The sequence below is a fragment of the Argiope bruennichi genome, chromosome X1 (genome assembly GCF_947563725.1).
Source record: "Argiope bruennichi chromosome X1, qqArgBrue1.1, whole genome shotgun sequence".
NCBI lineage: Eukaryota > Metazoa > Arthropoda > Arachnida > Araneae > Araneidae > Argiope > Argiope bruennichi.
Window position 1 is genome coordinate 63,714,846 of NC_079162.1, and position 25,454 is coordinate 63,740,299.

The following is a 25,454-nucleotide window of genomic DNA, read 5'->3' on the forward strand; positions in this document are numbered from 1 at the left end:
TAGAGACGCATCTTTTAAAGCCATTATTTATTCGAAAATTTTCTAGAAAAGAAAGTATAGTAAATTATATTTAACTAAATGACAATGACGTTACTGTTGTTTTACAGATATGCTATATTTTGTGCACTAACGTACGGAATCATCGATTTTTTTTAAAAAATGGAAAATGTTTTCAATTTCATTTTTTTCCCCCTTTTTTCATTTTTCTGTTATGATATGTTTATTTCGATATAAGAACTAATTTCTAATTCTTTTTCGATTTATTATTTTTAATGCTCTATGAATGCTTGTTATTCTACTGTATTATTAATGGAAATTCTGTCATTGTCGATTTCAGGCTTTTTATTACGATACGTTTAACTGTTTTAGCTAAAAGGTTTAATAATTAATAACACAGACGTTGATAAATGACTTATATACTGAATCTGGCAGAAAAAAAGAATCTTTTAAAGTAGTTACTTATTCAAAAACTTTCAAGATAAGGAGGTAGCTCGTTATATTTAAATAAATAATATCTGACATAGACATCTTTAAAATTTTATAACTATCAAATTGAATTAAATAATTATTCATGACACAAATAGTAGAACATTGTGTTAAATCACTCATAGTAAAAAGATATGCTCTTTTAAATACAGTTATATTTATTTCAAAGGCTTACGCTACAATTTACACACTGACTTTTGCTTTCAAGAGCATTTGTGCTTAAATCTGCCTAATACTTAGTGCAAAATTCTTGATTTTTTACATAATTATTTTTGTATTTGAAATTTCTTCAAATATCTTTCTCTTTATTTAATTTCCAATGTAGCATCTTCGCTTGATGTATTAACTCGTTATTATATGTTATATATGTTGGGTGCTACATCATGTTTGTATATCCCCAAAAGTGTAGAATTGTAAACATAAGAGATAAGAGGTCCTTATTTTTGTTAAAAGCTATTTTCCAGCGGAGAGAGACATTCAAAGATGAATTCATCTATAAAAAATATTGGGAGAAGGATTAGTAAAGCAAGAAGCTGTCTCTTGAATTCTTTGATAAGAAATAGGGAAATTCTTTTTGATTTCTAAGAAGATAACGTAGTTATTCTGTTATCATACAAAAATATTTTAGTTTATACATGTAATTAACATGGAATTTTTGAAATCGTATGTGTAGTCTGGATATTGAATCAAAAATCTCCCATTATCTCACATATACGATTCCTGCATCTATAAAAGGAATTCACTTCTATGGTAAGTAACGAAAGATAATCAGCAATTTCACCGAAATGTCACGAAGAAAATTAGTTTTATGAAACAAGATGACTTATTTTAAAGCACAAAGTCAGAAAATCTCACATAATGAATGATTTCTCTTTATATATAAAAAGAATTATCTTCTATTGTAAATAATAAAATATAATCGGTACCTCCGCCAAAATGTCACGGAGAAAATTAGTTTTATAAAACATGTAGACTTATCTTAAAAGCACAAAGTAAGAAACAATATTTTATTCAAGCTTGAAAAATGAAATAAAAATATTTAAAGATTTAAATCATGCACTTAAATTTATATATCATGCAGATGCTCTTTGGAGCTTTTAAATGGATAAGTATACAAATGTTGCCTGTAAAATTACAATATTTTAAAGAATATTCATATGCATTTAATTCCACAATTTTAGTGACGGAAGAAGGATCCAGAGTTACTTTCTTAAATGGGACTGTATTATTTATCGCCTAAAATAACTACCAGCAGAAAATAATACCGAAAAATTTCATTTCTTTTATCAGAAAATCACGAACATAAAACCAGTTTATTTACAAATAGGATTGTTTAGGAAAATGGATAATTCTTTAGATATATTTATGCTCTTTTAAGATATCCCTAAATATCTTTTTCAAAAGAGTTTAGTGACCTTTTGCTTGCGATGTTTTTGAATTTGAATGGTAATATAACATTTTAGATTTTTTGCAAATGTAGTAAATTTTTTAATAGATAACAAATGAATATTCTGTGACTTTAATATTTATTATTTGAGAATATATTCAGTAAAGTTATATTAATGGGAACTTAAGTGAAAATTCTTAAAAATGAAATTTGTATATGCAGTAGAATTAATAGTGTTATTATTCAGGTTCAACTGTAATATTAAAAGCTTATGCTTAATATATATATTCTCATCTAAAAATTATGCACCAAACTATTTTTACACACTTATTTTTAAAAAATGATAGAAAAAAAGTAACAAATAAGAATTATATGAAAAATTTGTTCATAGTCAGATATAAAAAATAAAATCATCATTTTTAATTAATCATTTGTTTATTGCAAGAAACAGACCACAAGTCAGCCATATCTCTGAATTTTACATTTAATCCTTTTTAAATACGAGTGTATTTCTTAATATTTGTTGATCCATTTTGGGAGTGAATTTTTTTCGATTATATCCATCAGAAATAATTTATCTGATTCATTAAAGTGGAATGATAATAGTCTTATTTCAGGCTTATGCTGCAAGATGACTGGATGTGGTCCACACACTCGAAAATCAATTCCCACATGAATATTTAGTTATAAGGAGACATGTCCTAGGTTCTCCACGGATAACATTCCCTTCGAATGATCATCATCTGCTTGTTCTAGCTCAAAGAAGAATAATCCGTCTGTGCATTGCTTCATTTATGATAATTTTTCGGCAACAGGAAGGAAATTCGTAAGTCTTCGTAATGGAAGTATGTGTATTCAAAGATCATTTGTGTTGGTTCATTTCGCTTAAATATAAGAGATGTATTTGATAATACTTTACATGAAAGCAGATCACTAGGACTAGAAAACAGTGGAGCCCACTATTTATTAAGCCAAGTTTAATTTGGAAAAATTAATTTGATCATTTTTTAAACTGGAGAGAATCGGAAACCAGTTAAATCTAATATTTTAGAAGAGAAAATGATAGTTATATAAAAGGTGGCGTCATAGGTGGAATCTCTTAGGTAACTGAACCTCCATTCTCTTAGGTTTGTACTAAGGAGAAACTCTGGATTGAGATATTGAGGTGAGACTCTTTATCCATACCTCCATACCTAAAATCGTTTGTCGGTTGCATTGATCTTAACTTCATAAGAACGGATAATAATACTTGTTCTTATCATGTCAAACAATATAGAGAGAAGTAGTGTTTGGAAAGTGTATTATCCATTCCTGATTTCACTCCTATCCATTACATTTAAGACTACCTATATTGGCAATTAGCTGTTCAAACTTCTCAAGTAGGGTTTGGATAGTTTATTATCCATTACATTTAAAACTACCTATGTTTGCAATAAACTGTTTAAAGTACTCATCCTATAACCGTACAATTGTACTACATAAACAGTTACGCGAAGTATCCCATGCACTGTACATGAAGAAGATTTATTCCGATATACACATCAATTCTCATTCAGAAAACGGATAACTTATATCTAAGCCTGGAAAGATGAAGCCAAGTGTGCATTTCATTTGAATAAGTAGATACCGTTCATTTAACCTTTTCCTCAGTACCGTTGTCATTTCTTGTAAATGAAATTTTATAAAGCAGAGCATTTACTAATTGATAATTTATATCTTAATAACAAAATTGCACACTTTATTAATAAAATAAACCATTAATTAAATCTTCATATGCTAATAAATATTAATTTGTTCGCAAGTGAAATCTAAAAATAGATCGATCCATACTTTTTAAAGATAGGGAAGTTTTCCAGGAAAAAAAAATTAAAGTTAGACACTTGATCATACATAAAAAAAAATTCTTGTTTATTTGATATGATGAAACTTGCACAGTATAGGAATGATAAGCTGGATGATTCAATTATTTGATATATGCGACAGAAATACTGTCTAAATTAAAAACTAATCTTCCTTTATCAAAAAACAATTCCTCATTACTGCAGATTATTCATAATTAAATTATTGTATTTTTAAAAAAAAACTATTTTTCTCTTATTATCTTTATATTTTTCAGAAAATAACTATAATTTACTTAGCTATTATGTGCTATCTGCTGATGTGTTTTTATAAATATTTTATTACTTGTAACAGTATTTCTTTAAATTCCTTCGAAATAAGTAATAACCTTAAGAAGTATGTATTGGGTAAACGTACTGGTTTTATATATACCAGCTTATAATTATTTCAGTCAAACAAACATTTCTGATTAACAAATATAAGCTTGCGTCACAAATAATTTTATTCGGTGAAATTGTATTCACAAAAAAGAAATATATATCAAAGTAACTATCGAAATTATTGATTAATACATCAAATACTGTTATGTCATTTTTGAATTTCCACACGAAAGTGTTTGATAGACATTTTCTCTTTCATTTCAATAAATATATTCTTACTCACAAATTGCGAATTTCGGCTGAACTTTACCGCAATCTAATATTGTTTATGTATAAAACTGCTGATAAGAGTTTACATAAATACTGGTAGTTAAAGTGTAGTGTTTGTGAATGTTGCTGAAGGAGCATCCTTCAAAGCAACAAGGCACATTTTTCTGATGAATGAAAAAATAGCTCCTTTAAGTAGCTGTTCTGTGATGAATTTTCAAAATGTGAATGAATTTTTGAATTGTGAACCCATCGCTCTCTTTTCACCAGGAAAATTCTCTTGAAGATGTATTGATGGCAATATATCAAAAAGCTTTACCGTCTCATGACAGAGAATTTTTATGTTTCATATATATTAAAATTTGTAAAATATTCCGAAAGCAAATAACACTATTTTCGATGGATTGATTTATTAGATCAATGTCTGTTTCGGAAGGATAAATCATGAAATTCTAAATCGGATGCAGGGATATTTAAGAATGTTAAAAATTTATTCCTGTTAACTAACGATATCATATTTTCTGCGATAACCATTATGGAACTTACATTTCAATTTTTGAACAATTAAGTTGGACATATTTATATGATAACTTTAGTTAAATTTCAAAATGGTTTTATGAAATTTTAGGGAATATATTAAATTTTAATAATGTAATAAATCTTATTTCTCAAAGTTAAAAATATATTCCTGATATTAGATCTTTCATACTAATAATATAAGGATTTATACAGGCTATGTTTAAAAAAATGTATTGAGAAATCTACAAAGGAGTTTCCAAATCGAAAGAACACTTCTCGGGAAAAAAGGATTCAAGAGACATCTTTTGTCAAAATAGAGATTGTCTTAACGACACAAGCTGTTTTTATGTTTTTGTTGGAAAACTAAATAAGTTAATGATATTTAATAAAAATGTTAGGCAATTTAATTCGAATAAAGCACTTTTGCTGTTTCCTAGTTTTTCTCATTACATCTGTATAAGGATATTTACATTGTAATAGGACTAATTACAATGTAATTAGTCCTGTATAATTAGTCCAATTATAATAAATAAATAGGATTACATTGTAATAGGAGTAATTTCTTATACGCAGGACCTTTATGAATAATTGTAGGTGTGGCAGTCATGTACAGATTGTTTATGATTACTCGCAGATATGATGATTATGTAAAGATATTATATAATTCTATAAATATGTGGTGATTTTGTACATGAGCGAGTTTTTTGATAGCATTTTTGGAATATTTTATATCACTGCATAGCTTACAAATAGTTTCGGACTATCTCTAAGGATACCGTTCTATGTCTATTTAGCCTTCAAATTCCGATTAAACGAAATCTCAAATTATCATTTTAAAACGGAGTTATTAGAGATAATAACGAGAAATTACTTTCTCCATCCCAAATCATCCAGACGATTTTTAGTAATTTCAGTTGCCTGTGATGGGAACTATGATTGTTGTCACTGAATAGCAATAAATCTAGCAATCAAAGATGAAGTAATAAAACAAAATATTTGTACCTCCAATCTGCTTTCAAAGTGATAAGTTGGAAAAATTTATAAGTTTTACGAGAGGAATATGTAAATTCCTAATGATTTAATGATTCAGTATCTTTACATCAGGGAAGATACAAATTAGGCGATTCACTGGCTAGCAAGAGCTATTCAGAAGATCCAATACAGGGAAATCAAATTATTATGTGAATTTTTGAATTTTTTTCCGATTAATCCCCGATTTATCCCAGAATGGATTAATCAGTAAATGCATGAATAAATAAATGTAAAAATATAATAACTGTTATGAAGTGGAGTCATAGCTATTACTATCAGTCACTGAATTCGTTCAATCACAGTCTTCCTCAATCATATGGATGGTGTAGTATGACTTACACATATTATGCAAATGTTCATAATCATGTTAAAATTCATAGATTTTTCAACTGCCTGTCTTTCATATAGTTACCATGGCAATGCAGTTGAGATGTCATAAATGGTTTAAAATGCTTTCTAAAAGTCAAACAATATATTATTTTTCTAATTCCAAAAAAGAAAAAAAAAATACGATACATGTTTTTAAAAAAATAGATCTAAACCTCTGTTACCCACTAACATTCAGCAATATATCAGACTTATGTCCATCTTTGTGGCAGTTTGGCATTGTGATTTCCTTCTTTAAATTGATGAAATCTTTCTCACAGTTGTGGAAAGAGCGTGGAAAAATCATCTTCAGGACAGATTGGAATGGACGTTCCTCGCAGTTAATCATCGTTTCTAAAGAAAAGAAAAAGGATTACAGAAGAGATCATATCGGACTCTAAATCATCTACCAGAGAAATCATGCCAGTAATGTTGATATACTGACTCGAGGAAAAATGGAGTAACATAAAAAAATTACTAAATACAAAAACTGTTATTGGAAGGAACTCAGAAATACAACTTATTTAATATATAAAATTCCGTAAAATAAATATCTCTTTTCTGGATATAAAAATGTTGCAAATCAAAATATAAATATCTATACTTAAAAAAATTAATAAAGCATATTAATAGGTCTTTTTTCTTTTTCTTATGCATACCTCCGTTATTCTGGTTATTATCAAGCTAGAATTATTTAATGTTGCCAAAAGATCCAAACTATCGATGCTAGCTTTCCAATTAATAATTATGCAACAATTCTTAACTAAGCGAGTCCCACATAAGAATTTAGCATCGTTGCTGGTTGAGCTTATTGTACGTTCGTGTTAGATTTCCGGCACTTTGAACAACATTCCCATCATACCAAAATGCCAGCAAGCAGCTTCACGTTTTAGACTGACTCACCTTATGAAAGTGAGCTGCCAACCAGCTGACGTACATTTTTATATTTCAAGGTCTAAAATATCCGACTCAATTTTAAGGAGTATAAGTTCTGTCAGGTGCTCTTCTGAACGTCTTTCTTCGTTAATAATTTATATGCGATCCCAAGAAAGATTATAAAAAATGAAAGAATTCACAGTTAAGGTATTAATTAGTAGTTAGTTTTAGATTAGGTCAATTTGATTACGTCCAATTTCAAAGCTGCATGAGTGCTATTTAGGGACAAAAATTGTAAATTTAAATCATGTTAGATGGCACGACGATGCATGAGTTAGATAAAGGATTAATAAATAAAATAAATACTCCAATTCTAAAATATTTTTAATCTTGGAATGAAACGTGAGGTCACGGTGACTTCATTGTCAACATTAAATGAAATATTGCGGAGACGAGGATAGTAAAAACCCTTTTTTCCTGAGCCGTCTATATAAAACTATTATTTCTAGTTCAGAGTGTTGCACTTCAATTTCTGTGAGTCAGTTTAAAACGAAGTAAAAGTTTAACCAGATCTTAGGAAGAGGGGTCAAGTTTGACTATTATGTAAATTTTCAACGATCGTCAAATACAATTTTTAACTAACTGATTGAAACGGCAAAGAAATTGAACAGAAATATCAATTTGTAAATTATTTCACAAACGTTTCTCTCATGTTGCAGCTAGCTAATGATAAATATTCATTGATGAAATATTAAAATAACAAGGATTTATATCAATTTTTAATTAAAAGTTCTTTTATAAAGGATAAAATTAAATATTATAATTAATATTAATACGCTAATTTATTTTGTTATTAAATAAATAATTTTAAAAATTAGCATAAGAATTGCTGTTAATTAGTCTTTTTATTTTAAAATATGTCGACAATTTGAAAATGGATTAGTCTTAAAGTAGGAAAAATTAACTCGATTTTTGGCATGAATTGTGAGATATGAATCATTTCCATTCCAGGATTTAAGAAAATTGTGATTGAATGGGTACTGATTATGATTAATTATGTTATGATTGGTTTTAATCCTCAATAAATAATATAAATCCGTAATTACTAATTAACTGATTGAAACAACAAAAAAGTTAAACAGAAATTTCAATTTTACAATTAATTCACAAGTGTTTCCCTCATGCTGCAGCATGCCAATGATACAATATTAATTTCTTCGGCTAATTATATGTCTTTCAAAGTACTAGGTTTAAGAAATCGAATTATTTATTAAACAATTTTATTATTATTATTATTTGTGCAATATAATAAATGCCTGTTGTTAACTATAAAATTACCTTTCGCTTCTAAACCACAAGAGATTCATCGTGGTTTTACGTGCCATTCGTAGACTCTCTAAGCTGATTTCGGAACACATCAAATTTTCTTCTTTTTTCGATATTAGCAAGCTTGTAAACATACCATCCCCTCCACAAATCTTTCCATTTCTTTTTGACTTTCCAGTCAAAGAATGATAAACGACGAGCCATAAAACGAGCGTCACGGAAGCCATTTATTTTAGGTGTTTTTATTCGTTTAACAATGTACTGCACAAGTTTTAAGTGGAATTTGAGAGTCACTTGAAAACGTTAAGATACAATGTTAAAGACCATTTATACAGGCGTTTAACAACAGGTTTGAAGAAGATATTGGAATATTCTTAAATTGTCACGAATGTAGTGTGATTTATTGTAGGCCATTGGTTAATCGTTCGTAGTTCTAAAGCAATAAATCCGCCATGATCTCGTGGAATATAATATTTGGAAATTATCATCTTTTTGACGTCTCCGTATCGTGATTTCGGTTCTACTCACATAATCCTTTATTTCTGCATTGATCCCATTTTTCTTATTTATAAATTAATATTTTCATTCATAAAAAACCGCTTCTCATTTTTCATGCATAAAATGCATTGATTAGATAGTAAAAATGTATATTGCATAAAAAGGAAAATCTTTTAAAATTTGATAAACTCAAACAGCGTTTTATTTATTGCCAGTTGAAAAACGGCATTTGTTATGAGATCGAACAAACAGTTTTTGTTACCGATTCTGGATGTTTTTAACTTACTGTCTGAACTACTATGGACGTTTTATCATTAAGTTTGACTAATTGGACGCTTTTATTGGTAATGTGAGTTTACTCGGCACATTACAAATACTACTTTTGAGTCAACATTGTAAGTGAATCATTCATGCTCATTTTTTCCCAACTTACACATTATTAATGATTTATTTATGGATTTTGTTTATTATTTATGTCACAGTCGTAAGTACAACATTTATTGTATAGCAATTAAGAGCCAATGGAGGTGTAGTTGCTCCCAATTTTGATATAGCATATCACGTTTAGACTATGACTCATGAATTAATGATAGAAGTTAGGTTCGGTGTCTTCTACTGATCATAGCGATCTCGGAGCACCTGCGGTAGTAGTTTGACATAGCTCTTATATGTTAAAGTCAGTTGCTTTCATTGGAGCCTTTTAGGGAGAATTAGTCAAAATGTGTCCCCCACTTGGATTGAAAACCAGAAATTCAACCAACGACCAACACGAACACAACAAATAATATGCTGATAAAGAGAACCTCTTTCGAATAATGCAAGTTATTGTCACCATAAGAAGACAAAATTCACAACCTTTCTCTTTCAAATTATATTCTGAGCCATGTCATATATCAACGATTTAGGCCACTTTGAGAAAAGGGCAACTTCAAAATTTCTTTCATAATAGTGAACGAAAAGTTATTTAATAGTTATAACACTTTAAGCATATATAATAACTGAACATTTATGAGTAAGGCATATTTAGTATATATAATTGATGAGCATTTCTGGATTAAAGCAAAATCCAGAAATGCTCATCAATTATATTCTTCAAAATATTCCTTATATTTTTACTGCCCGGTTCCATCTTCTTTCGTCTTTAATATATATGAGGAGATGGATAACGACGGTATCCCTTAGATAGACGTTCTTGCTGTTGTTTGAGTAGTAAGTACTATGACAATTTATATTACTTCGCTGTTAAGATTCGTTTCTCTTCGATGTGGAAAGTTATGATGGTTACCACCAACAGCCCTCGTGTGATTTCACAACAAAACTAGTCTAAAAAATCGCATTATCCGGTAAATAGATTGAGCTACAGATACTTCAATCGTTTTCAGCTTAATTATGTCCGAATCAGTAACAAAACGTGGTGTTCATTTAGTTGTTCTTGTTGTTGTTGCTGCTGCTGCTTATTCCCCTTGGATTGAACACCAATTCAAACCAAGTCCAAGAGATCGGGGAAAGAGAGTTTCAGCGGCTTCTTGGGATAAGGACCCTGAGCCCCCGAGGGCAAAGATCTGACTCCAGCTCGTAAGAATATGACACTCACACACTCGCTTGCACACCCCCTTTTTACATGGGGGCTCTTTCACACACCTCACAGAGAGAACACAGATTAAAGACCAACCATGCCAGTAGCAGGCCTTTAACCCGGGATGCCCAGATTACGGTGAAGACGCGCTACCCCTAGGCCAGGACGCCGACCATTTCTTTAATAATTGAAGTATGATTAAAAATGATTTCAAAATACAATAACTATGAAAACTATAAAGCTAATAATTCAATTCTATGAAAATTTATAAAAAAAATTTACAAATTATCTAATTGCAAATTATTTAAGTCCCCTTCTCGCTTTACGCGTGCGTTATTTAGCTTTAATTTCATCAGATAGAGAAGAAAATAAGATAGAGAAGAAAAATAAGATAGAGAAGAAAATATTAACTTTTTATCCAGCAATAAATAGAAAAAATTCCCAGATTTCGAATTAAAGCAAAATATTTCTATTCAAAAAGAAAAAAAGAATATGAATATCGGAAAAGAATATCTAAAAAAGAAAAGCGCCTGACAAAGAATACCAGAAAAAGCGCTCTTATTCACAGTGTCAGCTCTCTCAGGAATTATATCGACTTAAAGAGATAGCGCGGCTTTTTGAACAGACGCTAGCTGACATTCTGTGTTTCAATACATATAAAAATGGAATACCTTAGTGATCTAAAACAGTCTTAGGTCCTTTATCGGAGAATCGAAGATCCTTATTTCGAATCCATCAAATATATTTTTTTAAATGTAAGTTTCAGAAATTTTAATCTGATTTTGTTCAGAAGTCCTGGTTGTATTTTTTTACGATTTGGGGGTTCATAAAATAGGTTGCTATCGCAAGCTTCACGACGCAAATCATGAGACTCATCCTCAGTTACACGTAACAAAGCTTCTAAACAGGTTATTAAATTAGTACATGAGTTAAAATATGAAATTTCTACATTAAAAATGGTGTTTAATATTTAAATATACATAAAAAGTTTCTTGGAGAATTATAAGTAATTAATCATCAAAAATTATTTTATTTTAATATTATTCGAAAGCAGAATCTGAAAATAAGGCTCTATAAATTGATAGAAAAGTCATTATTTAGAAAACAAATATTGCTCAGAAATTCAATATTAAAAATGCATATGTGGAATCAACTACTTAAAATAAACTTCTATAACATTTTTCTGTTTTGTTTAAATATTGTAAATCCATGTAAAAAACATTTCATTGAATTGTATTCTGTAAATAATCATACTAAATATGGAAATCCCTTGTTTCTATATTTTATCACATTAAAAAAAGTGATAATGTTGTCTTTAAAGCACTGTTGATAGGAATTTAGAGAAAGTCTTTTAGTTAGATACAAACCTCTTTCAAAATGAAGATTCTATTTGGAGCTAAACACTTTAAAGCCATCTAATCGGTAAACCATCTGATCCGAACGGACTTTTAACCCTCTAGGCAGAATGCTTTGTTATGGTATATCTTTATTATTGAAAGATATGGCTTTATCTGGCATATCTTTGTTAGGGAAAATAAACTTTTGTAGCGTCAGTATCAATTAATGGTATTCAAGATACATTTTTATCAGAATATAACTTATAAATATATCTGGATTAAGTTCGTGACTTGTAGCGGATTCAGACATTTTGCGGCCCTAGATAGCACATATTATGAAAGTGCACTTTTAATAACCGCTCAATTTAGTTTCACATTACCTTATATTTTTAACGCCATCTACGCTATATCATTTTTATTTCTGCTATTTTGAAAAAAATATAACTGCTTTTATTGACTGTTCCTTTTTTTTATTTCGCATATCATAGAAAAAGTTGCTAAATTCTAGAAAAATTAACCATGATTTATAGTAAATAATTTGTTTAGTTACAAGCTTATGACCAATTTATAATTATTACAATATTTGTAAGGCGCTAAGAAATTCAAACAAATATAGCGTTAAAAATTACTATTTCACAAACGATATTACCATTCAAATTACTGTTTCAATTTAAATTACTATTTCGCAATAGAAACTTAACTCAAATGAAATATACCATTGCTTGTTGAGTGATTAATTAATATTCAAATATATTTTAAATAAGTAATTAATTATACTGTAAATTATGTAAGAATTATTCTAGTAATTCAGTGCAGACATTCATTAAAATCTTAATATGCGATTTATAGATTATGTAATTTTCTACATTAGGCAAGTAAGCAAATAACATTTTAAATCCACCTGCCTTTAGCCCCAGCAGTTTTAGGCAACTAGCTGTCTAGTCGAAATTCCGCAAATATTAAGGATTATTTAAATGAACATTGTGATATTTCTCGTAGTTTATCCAACATTATTAACGTATGCCAACATTATTAGCGTAGTTTATCCAACATCACAACATTATTAACGTAGGATAAATGCCTGTTATTTAATTTTAAAATGATCTATAGAGTGCAGTTAAACTAAACTTATAAAGTAATCATAGTTGAATTATTTGTAAGTTTGACATTTTATAATACAACTAGTCGCCTTGGGCGACCAGCTCATTCGCCAGGAGTAATGCTTTCTAAAAGTTTCAATTAAATTCTTATGTATATTGGTCTTTTAATAGCCTCATAAATGGAAATTCAATTAGATTAGAATTAATTACAATAGCTTCTTAAATAATCTTCAAGAATAGAAAAAATTTATAGGTTAAAACATTGGTATCAATGAAAAGATTATATTTTTTTTCGATTTAATATGATGTAAAAATCAGTTTTGTGCGGTAATAATTTCGGAAGTTAACTCGGGAAAATGCCAAAATTTTACTTAATTTATAATTAATTAAAATTCTAATTAAAAATTCAAAACAAAATTGCTCGTGTACATATCTAATTTGAAATGTATACAAATTCCCTTTCTAATTAAAATTCTAATTAAAAATTCAAAAAAAAAATTGCTCATGTACATATCTAATTTGAAATGTATACAAATTCCCTTTCTAATTAAAGTTCTAATTAAAAATTAAATAACAAAAGAAAACGTGCACTTTTCCTCCCTACAAGGTATAAATGTGCCAAATTTGATAGTTATAGGCCAAACGGTCTGGCCTGTAGAGCGCCAACACACACACATTCATCTTTATTATAAGTATAGAATAGATAGACATAGATATAAATTGTGTTTTAATAGAAAATTATAAATTCATTTGGTACTACTGTAACCAACTCCTATTTAATGCAAATAACTTTTCTCTAATTTTTTTAGTAAATGCCAAGGTGATTTCTTATTTCTATTCTCTGAAATCAGTCCGAAAACAAATAACATGGAATACATTTGCTTCGTTTTGTTTCCTGTGTCTCCCGTTGCATTAAATCAGATTGAACATCTAAATACGGAGTCGGGCACGGATTCAGAGGGGATCATGTGGTATTCTTTACATAAAAAGAAAATACGATCCCACATCTTTTGATTTTAAAAAAAGAAGATAAAACATACATTGCGATTCTGGGCCTTGCACCAGATTAGTCTTATAAAAACTGTACCAATTTTGAAAACAGATGTTTTTATAAACATCACCCGTCTTCTTCTCGTTGCTGATACTGAATACATTTTATGTCAAGCAAAAATACCCATGCTTCTATTCCCCTGAGCTGATTCCCTCTTTCCTCCGGGGAGAGGGAAAATATTATTCAGCAAGTAGAAAAAGAAAATTCAACAAACCAGGGAAAAATTCCGAGGAAGGAATTTCAGAGCAGGAAAGAAAACACATATAAAATAAATCTTCGAATAAAAAAAATAAGTAAGAACATCACATAACAAATATACACTTTGCTTTCACCCCCTTTTTAGAAAAATCCTCAAAATCATCATTATTTCTTCGCAGTGTCCGTCTTATTATGTATTCTAGTTTAACTGCCCCGCAGCAAAAACGAACCATTTATCAATAAAAATGGAGATCGGCGCATTACCATTTTTTAGAGACCCAAGCATTTCTTTTTCCATTTAGGTTATTTACTTTCGAATTACATACGTGACGTAACGACAGGACTTAGAAGTCCCGAATGATATATATCATCGAAGAGGAATTCAGGATGTTGAAATTCACATAATAGCCAATGGAAGAGTTCAGCTATTAATATACGTACTAAAAACTCTCTTTCTACTGCTTGCTTCGAGCGAATGTGTATTTTCCTTAAGTGAAAGTGCGTTTCCTTTCAAAGCAATTTTGAATTGACTTTCTTTAAAAGAAAAAACAAGGCAAAAAACCCTTCATTTATCAATAAATATTTTTTTTTCTTCAGATTCACTAGAAAGTCAAGTTTGCGCCATTTTCATGGCAAGGGAATTAGATTCCTTATTACATATTTCATCTTTTATGATTAAGAGTGTTGACATAACAAAAAAAAAAGCATCACAGCGAGAATTTTGAACATTTTTATTAATATACAAGTAATCTTTCTGCTGCTTACTTCGAACACATTTGTTCCATTTAAAGCAATTTTGGATTTTCTTTTAGAAAGAAAAATAAAACTTCTTTTTATAACAAATTATTTTTTCCACGATTCACTAGAAATTAAACGCAGCCATTTCCTTGAAGTAATTATATTTTGTTTTTAGGGTTATCGACAATAACATATCAAAAGGACAATTATCAATAGAATTTTTTTCCATTATTCTAGTTACTTTTTCTGCTACTTACTTCCAGCGAGGTTTAAGTTTTCTTTGAAAGCATTTTTGAAATAACTTTCTTTTCTAAGAAGTTTTACCAATCAACAATTAGATTTATTTTCAAAACTCTTTTGAAATACAGATTTTATAAAATTCATTAAAAGTGAATATTAAATATGTAATATGCTTCTTTTTTAATGATTCCACCTAACAAGTTAATCGTTATAAAAATTCAGTCACAAATATACATATTTAAAATTATTCTATTTTTAAGTTGTTGTGGTTACTTATGGCATTTTACAAGGCCGCTGACAGATCTGCCCGCTATTTAAGCCGAGCGACCGTCTCTTGTTTTTTCAGTAGCGCCAACTAAGGCTAAGATTACGACTTAGCTACTTCAAGCGTCACATTCGCTTGCACAACCCTTTTTTACAGGGAGGGGGGGGGGACATTCACTCACTTCACAGATAGAACACAGAAGAAGAACAACCATGCCCGAACTGGGACTCGAACTCGGGACGTCCAAATCACGAAGACGCGCTACCCCTATTGCAGGACGCCGGCTATTTTCAAGTACATGTAAATTTAAATGTCTGTCTTTGCTTTAACCTTTAAAAAATCCACAAACCTTGAAGGATTCCACCGAAATTTTAAGTACATCTTTATTTAAAGCGTTCAGAAAATTAGCAATGTCATTAGAAAGTTGCTATGACCCTTAAAATGAATGAGAGGGGAAACAAACTGCTTTAATGCTTTTCCGTCATAATTTTGGAACATATCACAGCGCACAAATTATTTTTGCATCATCTTAAAATCCAAAAAAATTTAGCTTTTCTATATTACAATTCCATTTTTATACTATTAATTTTTTTGATTTATTACCTATTTTTCAACTTTAAATGCAATTTGCAAGTATTCTTACCTTTTTATGGAAAAATTAAATATTTTACTTCGTTCATCTGTCCTCCGCCCACTTTTGAAGTTTTGAAGTTAAATTACTCTCTTCAAACATTTTTACTTTTATTTTTATTATATAGAATAAATATCTTTTAATATTATCACTTTTTAATTCACTCTCAAACATTTTCTTTTTAAATTGTTTTCATTTCTCGTTTGATCAAATTTTGTTTCAGATTTGAGCATTTTAAAATGTTTAATGTTTCCCAGTTGGCATGTCATACCTTCTTTTACTGCTTTTTTTTAGCTTGATTTCATTGAATATGATTTTATTTCACTTATTGAATTTAGTAGCTATATTACGCTATTATACATTTTTTCAGTTTCAAAATTATATTTTTTAAAATGTGTAAACGGAAGTTTCCATTTACTTTTGCATTTCCTAACTACAGATTTTTGGGATCTTTTTTTAATTCGTGATATCTAGAATTCATACATTCTGCCTCCGTTAACCATTACTGTCATAACATATGATCCTGAAGTCCAAGTATTGAATTTTGAATATTTGATTAAACATAAATGAATATCAAGACATCAAAAATATGAGGATTACATTTCTTGAAAAAATAAACGTGACCAAATGCGTTCGCATTTATGTTGTCACAAATATTTCCACATAAGATGTGAGATATTTTCAAATATGGATCATAAACATAAACAAAAATATTTTCAAAAAGTTTTATGCGTACAATGTTTATTTATATGCGTGTTGGCTTTTTACCGACTCCAGTGTTGTATCTTGCTCCGTGAAAACTGTTTATATGCACGTTATCTGAATTTCGTAATTTTTTTAAATTCTCTCTTTTGAGTAGCAGATGATATTAAGACTTCATATCAAGTATTAAGGAATTATTAAGTACGTGAGACCAAAAAAAGCTGCTTATGTTGTCTTCTTTTAAAATTGTTAATCTCATGCGTTAAAATTGTAATCTCGTGGAGATGCCAATATCAACTAAGGAGTTTTGTAATTTTCCAATGGTGAGTCACATGTTCCCAAACTGATAATTCCCATGAACGAGGCAGCCTGGTGGTAAGGGCTTTGCTTGGGACACCGAAAGGTTGCTGACGCGAACCCTGATTCAAATGAAAAAGTAGTGTAAGGATGAGCGACCTGGCTCATGCTACATTCCAGTGGGCGAAATATCATCCCTCTGATGAGGTGAGAAAAGTTGGAGAGAGGGTGCTAGATCAAGTACCGTTCTCTTCACCTGACCTAGCACCTGGTCACATAAATGCAAGCGCAGAAACTGGTTAAGTGATTATATCTAATTTGCCTAAAATAATATTAATAATTTTTTAATTGAGAAATAAGCATGTTATGTTTCTGAAATTTAAATTGAGAAACAAGACTGTTCTTTTTTTAAACTAAACTATTTAATTTATTCATTATAACAGAGAAAAAGTTTTTTTCCCGTCACTGTTATACATTCTCATTTAAAATGCGAAGGAGTGTCAATAAGAAACGGGCATAATTTTGAACACACTAATAAAAAAAAAGTAAGGAATGATAATACGAAACAGAAAACAAAGTATTACTAATTTATTACTTATTAAAGTATTACTAATTTATTACTTATTAAAGTATTACTAATTTATTACTTATTAAAGTATTACTAATTACTTATTAAAGTATTACTAATTTACCACATAATTGCTATTCATGTTGAGACATTTATTCCAGCACTCGGCAAGTTTAAAAATCCCGATCTCATAGAACACTGCAGCCTTATTTGAGGTAGTCGTTAGAATCAAACAACTGAAACCACCGAGGAACTTCTTCATGGACTCAAACAGAGGAAAATCTGTGGGTGCCAAGTCAGTACTGTATGGTGGATTTCCAAAAACTTTCCAAACGAATCCTTGCAATTTATTATGAAAGGGAGGGGGAGAGGGATGCATTACTTAATGATTTTCCCTCTTAGGTATAAAAAAAATAATTTTAAAATCTTTGTTAGACAAGCGTCTTTCTACAGTGCTCTTAACAAAAAAAAATGTACGATGAATTCTTTATTATTCGTTAATGGCTAAAATAATTGACTCTGGATTCTTACTGCACTAATCTTATTTTTTCCTCTTGGCACATTATATTTTTAATCAAATTTAAATTCATGAACATATACCCATTAGGACCAAAATAAGTAGAGTTTGTTTTCGTCTTGTTAGAATTATTTTACCTAAAATTACGCCTGGACTATTTAGGGAAACTAAGACATAGTCGTGAGGATAATATCTGAGCTTAAAGCCCCTTCTCGAAACTTTCGAAAAACTAAAGAGTTTACATTATAAAAAGCAAAGAAGCGGTGGCAGTCTGGTTTACATTATCTTGGCTTCAGGATTACAGGACAGAATTTTCACCTAAAATGGGTAGCTAATCTGTGAAGGATTATTTGTCCCGACTTTGGTGTAGCTAGGAAATTTGGAGTTTAGTATGACGGCTAAATTGTCTTCCGATAAAGGTACGAAAAATATGAGGTCCATGCTAAAAGACCCCTCATGTAGCTTTAAGATGGAACGTTAATTTAGCATAGTAATTTACAGAATGAACACTCAAAAGTGAAAACATAATCCAAGATTCTGCAATAAAGTATCTTAGTCTTTCATTTATTGGATAATGCTACCAATTAAAAAAATGAACAAATTAGTACTTGAAATCCTTTCTACTGAGGTTTCCCTTAGAAATGTTAAATTATATAATTCTACATATCATTCATATTTTTACGAAAATGCTTTTGTACTAAATTTTTGTTTTATAAAATTACTGTAGATGCGAATAAGTGACAAAACAAGGCATCTGTGTTAAAACATGCGAAATTATAAACATCACTAACTTGGGAAAAAAAGAATATTTATTCAGTATTCTAATAATTTTTAATCAATAATTATATAAAGTGAGACATACATTTTCAGCATATTATTTTTGCTATTTCATTGTTCTATCATACAACGTTAGTATTATATATTATATTATTTTATATAATGTTATTATATATTATGTTATTTGTATATATTATATTATTTGTATGTTATTTTATATAGAAAGATACAACGCTTATGAGGAATATAAACCAGCATCATGTGGTAACTGTATAACCATATCTCTTTGGATGCCTTTAACAGATATTCTCACGCAAACGATAACGTTGGTAATGAGTGCGTTAAGCAAAAACATTTGTATCAGAATTCGTAATTTAATTAATATGTGCGGACAAATCAAAAATAGACTTTAATGTATTAGGACTTTAATATATTAATGTATCGGACAAATACACTTATTAGTTTTATCCCTCTGCCAAATTTCTGAAAGACAAATATATATCCGAATGTAAAATTCTTAGAATTTAAGAACATTTAATACATTGAAATCTACTATATCAAAAATGTTATTAATTTTGCATTCAGTTGGATACAATTGGAGCTCAAAGTGACAAACAAAACACAGAATGCCTCTTCCCTCATTACAAATAGTGTAAAAGGCGCAATGTATAGAAGGAATTATAGTTGACGGGATTTCATTTTATTTAATTGTAAAACAAAATAGATTATAAAACCCAGGTAAATAAGTGTGGAATCTCAAAGTGACAGAGAAGAAATAACAAAAAATATTTCAGAATTTGATAAATCTTGAAAAGTCGAGCAACGCTACAAAACTGCTAGATTTGCAAACGCGAATTGGAGAAAGAAAATTCCGAGCAATAGTTTCAGAGACAGAGTGACGGGAATTCATCAGGGAATAATTCGGCTGGAGCATTAGGCTCTGCGGAAAGTAAGCCAAGGGAAAATTAGAGAAAATCCAGCCAAAAACAGAAATACTTCTCGACAGCTGCAGAAAAGTTTAATGACGCCAGTGAATAAATGTCGCAAATAAAAGTTCGTTGCTTTCTTTGCTCATTAAATTATGATTCAGATAAATGTGACATGCTCTTAATGTGAAGAAAATGTGGCTTAAGAAGACAAAAGATTATTTTAATTGTTTCAAAAAAGTACATGTCTTAAGGTTTATGCTGTTTAATTACGAACGTAGTTGTAGTAATTCCATTTGGCGAACTGCAATTTGAAAAACCCTCTTTTCGTTTCAATTCTTGTAAAGGAAAAAAAATATATCAATAATGATCCCATGGGATTAATCTTTATTCGAAAGGCTTTTATTTTATTAAAAATATTCTTAGTTAAAAATCAATGACAATAACACTGAAAAATAAATGTTTGCAGAAATTGCTTTTCTTTTCATTAAAGACAACCATGTCAATGTTAATTAATTAATCAAAGCCAAACCTACAGAGTCTCCAAAATTTGAAATATATATGGAGAGAAAATAAGGTAAGGATACTGTTTGTTCACATAGCATAACATGATTTTATAATGTTAAATAAAAAAAATCATGTTACAAAACTCTACAGAAAATGTTATTAATAAAAAATCTTATTATCATTTTGGTAAACATCTGAATTTGAAATTATAAATTCGAAAATAATTGAATTATCTATAATCGTTTCCTGTCTGTTCTTTCTTGTCATTATTTAACCTTATATTGACATTTTGGATCTGGTGTTTATAAATGAACAGCACATATCGTTGAATGCATGAAAATGTATTTCGCTGTAAAAAAAATTCAATCCAGATACATAAAAGATGGAGAAAATTACATTTTGAATTCTAGAATCTTATTTCTGCACTGAAGCTTCCACATCATGGTTATTTTCTAGAAGATAAAATTATTTCTTCATGCCAAAACAGAAAAAATCACTAAAATAATATTACTATTACCCTATCATTTCTACTTCCTAATTCTACCATGTTTCGAAACTTCCCATAATAAAAAAGCTGAGATTTAAATTTCTCCACATAAGTTTTGTCATCATATTTATTATAAAAAAAGGATAGTTATTACTTCCTAATTAAACAGAAGAAATCACATAAAAGCATTTTAATATTTAATCATTTTTAATTCAAGACCATTCAAATCCATTTATAGGTATCTTAGCAACACTCGAACAACCACATGTTATCATTATTATTATCTCAACTGGGTTCAGTTGAACCTCACACCCTGGAATATGAATGCAAACTATATCAAACTGCATCATTATCTGGAAGATATTGCATTATATTATAATACTTAAAACACTTGAAGGCAGACCTTTAGCTGATTCATATGTACCGATATAACATATTCTGTCTGTTTCAGGGACGTGAGAGATAAGCTCTCAGGTTGCCTAGCAACGAAGTCGGGTTCGAACCCTTATAAGTCATGGATGTTAGCGCCGGAGGGTCTGGGTGGCCCCGAGGGAACATAAAACCTGTCATGGTTGAATTTCCAGCAGGGAAACAGTTAGCCTCAAGAGGCGTGGGTCTACAAATATTACCCTTGTGGTACCCCTATCTAAAAATGAATTGAATACATCAGAGTCTACACAAAAGCTGATTCTAGACTATTACCATATTGCTGTTTATCTCTATACTCTACTGTTATGTTCTCTATAACTCAGTTAGTAGAAATGAAGTTGATAATCCTTTCGGAACTTGCTTTATGTCTTACAAGTTTTCAGTATATAATATATCATCAGAAGAATTTTAATATGTAGAGCTAGAAAAGGGTTATTGTATTTAAAATACTGTGCACTTGGAAACAAAATAAAGGATTCTCTTTTGACTTCTGAAATATACCGGATTTTGACTTTTGGTGATTTTTTTTTTCAGTCAAAAAATAAAATCTTATTTAAGAGTGTAATTTCGATAGATATAATAAAGTGATATGAAAAATTTCCTTTTTTCTAAACAAATTCTCCATTAGATGCTAAATATGAGTACCAAATTTTATCCATCTAGCTCTTTTCGTAAGGTAGTTATTGAGTCATCTTTTATTGGGACAACTGAACAGACAGACATCCTGAAAATGGATTTCGTTTGAAATTTGATAGAAATCTGCAAATTTGACGTCGAGATAATATATCAAATTTCATCTATCTATCTCAAAGTATTTTTGAATTATCTTGTTCACAAACAGACAAACATAATTTCAAAAATTTCTTTTTCAGGTTCAGGAAGGTTTGAAATGTAAAACTCTTCAAAATCTAGTGTTCGAAATTTTTTACGATGACAATAATATATCTTCGTATATTAGAAAGTAAAAAAAAAAAATCGATGTAATCAAAGAGCCATTCCAATTATACTTAATGCATTAATTACGACATTTATTCAAAGAAATAAATATGTTGTTGAGTCATTTCACATACGCATTATCATATATAATGCATTATCACATATTATTGAGTCATTTCACATACGCATTATCATATATAATGCATTATCACATATTATTGAGTCATATCACTTATAAAATATTAGAGAAGAAATTTTTTTTCAAAGAAATAAATATCGACCCAATAAAGGAAAAGGAATTGTACCAGAAAAAGCTGCAAAAAATGTTTGAAAATCGTTTGATAAGATTTCTTTGAAGAAATCTGTAGCTTTTTTTTTCTGTATCTTAAAAATTCATTGAAGTTCTACTAGAATGATTCTTGAGTTCTCCAAGAATAAACTTGAAGAAATCGGATTTAAAGGAATCCTATTTGCTGAATGCACAGTTTGGTTGGACATTTTTTTAAATTCAGAATAAATACAGGAATACAAATATAGAAATGAGAGAGGTTTTTTGTGCTCTATGATGTAAAGGATTTACCTACTTTCGAATACTTTTATTAAGACTCGATCTGAAAATTAAAAGTGTTTAATTTAGCTATAATTATGGCCCTTTTCGTAGCAATACGTGTTCTATTTGGGGTGGACCTCGTAATGTCAGCCGCTGTCAGATCAAGATGATCACATCTGAATATACACCAATTCTCTATGTTTCCGCATCATGCAGATCGGAGAGCGTTTAGTCCATAATCAGATTTAATATGCACAAATTCTATATACACTGCGGATGTTTACTAGAATCAAGTCTTGAATCTAGAACCTTCCATTCTCACCACTTAGGCTTCAAAATTAAATGAGAGAACGATTATAGAAATCAGCACTCAGTCTCTAAACTTCTATGCCTCATTATGAGAGGAGGTATGGCCAAGACGAAGTTAACATACACCAAGCATGAATTCAGAGCTGCTGTTTGGCAGAAATTGGGTCTTGAACTCAAAGTATAAGAAAATTTGGCACGTTCATATATTATATTTTATAGTATTACTGCACACATGATATGATAATGATAAATAGAATATGGCTGTGTCTCCCTGTTAAAGAATATATTTCACAGCATTAAAATATAGCTTCATCATTTTTAGAAAAGCTTTAGAAACATCATTATAAATTTAAAATAAAAAGCAGATATCGTGAATTTTAATGATTATGCATCATACAAGAAAAAGAAAACAGATCTTAAAATATTTCCTCAAATTTGAAAAAAAAAAGTACAACAAATTTCCCTTCCTACATCGATAGATGTTATTTTCATGACACTTTTAAGATCAACAGTTCTCTTGGGTTTTTTATATGATAAAATGCATTGAAACCATGATATTAAATTTATATTCTCAATGATAAAATTGAGAATTTTCTATATCAAAGAAATATCCCAAGTAGTTGAAAATGAATTAAGGAAAAGATGATGCGGGTTATATATACATTTTATAAATTCTTAAAAAGAGCGTGAAAGCAAAAATGAATATAAATTGGAAATTCGAAAGATAACTTGCATGAAAGACTTAAAATAATACGGAAAAATATATGAGTAGGGAAATTGCTTCCCTTGTCAACCACTTTGCATTCAAAAATTAAGGCTCAATAAGTATATGAAAGAGCAAATGTAATTCCATTCGAGATATGGAATTACTGAGAGTGCTTTTTTGGCGAATAATATTTATTCTGTAAATATTTAAGAAACATTTCAAATTGAATAATTAATATTTTTCAAATGTAGCATTTCTCTAAAGGAAAGCATGGGTTAGTTAGTTCAACCAGTAAATTACTTTTGATCCTCAGAAAGCATATTTTTTATATTTTTATAAAACATAATAATTTGTTGTTTTCTATATTAATAAAATATAATTAAGCTAGCTTATCTTATTGGTTTACAACAGTGAAGTAAGCTTCATTAGGATTTCACGTGGTTGCTCTAGCAGTGCATTTGGAATTAAACTAAGGGATATCCTTTTCTGTAACTGGTCTTTTAATTTCAAGTGACATCCTGATTATGATTATGACACCAGGTTAGACAGCCAACAGCAAACACGTGGCGTCAGATTTAGTTTATACCAGACTACATACACAACGATTCTTCATCAGAATTTGGGTTTCGAACTTTATACCCCGAGGCTAAACCGTTAACACCAGTCCGCTTTAGTCTCAAATCTTTATTAGAAGCAGATAGTTGTACTTGGTACTATTTTGTAAGTGTGTGTGTGTGTGATTTTTTTTTGGTTATCAATGCATAACAGAATGCCATTTAGAAGACAGGTCCCAAAAGCATTAAAAAAATCATTCGTGGTTAGATAAGTCATACCACTAACTCTCCGACCCGCCTGAAGTTACACGGATAATAAAATCTGAATGACCGGACCGCCGCAACAGCGATTCTCCAACCCGCCCGAAGGCACACGGATAATAAAAACTTAATGACCGGACCGCCGCAACAACAACACTGGAGGGAACTGTGATTGAGTCCTAAGGGTTATCACCGGCCACGGTACAACCCTTCTCTAAGGAAATACGTCCCATCATCGATGGGAGAAGCCAGACTTCTACCTTTTCGTGTGCCCTCCAAGGTGGCGAGATCCAATCACCATGCCGGAAGCATCTCATTCTCATTTCGAGGTGCTCCTCCCCCGGGGGGATCTCCGGGGTTAAATAAAGTCGATTATATGTAGATAAGATAAAATATTCAGATATACAAACTAGTTCCATAATTATTTAAAAAAGCATTATAAATTGAATAACAATTCTTATCTATTCAATTTGGTAACAAATGCACCAGTCATAAATAGTGTCTGCTTAAAAAAAGGAACTGTCGCAAAAATAATTTCCAAAAATAAGTATATCAGATACTCAACTGGAAACGGCGCCTTTAATCACGAAAACTGAAAGTAAGCCGCCAGGACACCGTGGTCCTAAATTCTTATAAGAAACAAGTGGTTGTATTTGGCCTATTTTTGACGATTCTTTGTTTGTCATTGCATTATAGAATGTCATTAGGAAAGTAAGCACAATTAACGAAAAAATTTATTCCTTGCTTAGATAAAGCCGATTAGACGTAAATAAGATAAAATATTCAGATAATACAACCTAGTTTCACAATTAATTT